Here is an 861-nt window from a genome sequence, read left to right as displayed (position 1 = left end):
CAATAATTTAAAATATCGGGCTAATTAAGAGTCAACAACTTGCGTAATTTGTGCAGTAATATTAATACAATTGGTTTATTATTTTCAATCTTTACTCATACGTTTCGGCCTTACTTCCGGGCCATCTTCAGTGACAAACAGTATCAAATTTCAGTCAATCATCCGAACTGGAGAGTGGTCGCTCCGTCCTTGTGTTCACTTGGATGAACAAGATTAGCAGATCTTGTGGTCTTAGAATCACAAGGGTTCCATTCGAACACGAACTTTGTCAGCCTTTGACTATGAACGTTGAAGAATGAGACGTTTAAAATTGTAATGTACAGACATAGACTGTGTTGGTTTCTTCTTTGATTGATAGTGTAATATAGCAATAAATGTTGTTCATTTATGTAGAACCCTTGTGATTCTAAGACCACAAGATCTGCTAATCTTGTTCATCCAAGTGAACACAAGGACGGAGCGACCACTCTCTAGTTCGGATGATTGACTGAAATTTGATACTGTTTGTCACTGAAGATGGCCCGGAAGTAAGGCCGAAACGTATGAATAAAGATTGAAAATAATAAACCAATTGTATTAATATTACTGCACAAATTACGCAAGTTGTTGACTCTTAATTAGCCCGATATTTTAAATTATTGTTAATATTAATGATTATTATTAAATCTATCACTACAACACAACGTTTCCAGAAAAATGCGTATGACGAAAAAGCCTCACCCATACGCATTTATATACCGTAGTCCCCCATCAAACGTACTACATAAAAATAGATACCTTATAAAAAATTCTCGTTAAGGATGTGGTATCCCAACAGGAAAATATGCAAAAACTGCGTAAAAGGAAATCATTCTTATTTTA

This window comes from Trachymyrmex cornetzi, unplaced genomic scaffold, assembly GCF_001594075.2.
Source record: "Trachymyrmex cornetzi isolate Tcor2-1 unplaced genomic scaffold, Tcor1.1 scaffold749, whole genome shotgun sequence".
Taxonomy (NCBI): Eukaryota; Metazoa; Arthropoda; class Insecta; order Hymenoptera; family Formicidae; genus Trachymyrmex; species Trachymyrmex cornetzi.
The sequence above is the reverse complement of the archived record's forward strand: the minus strand, read 5'-3'. Positions refer to the sequence as shown.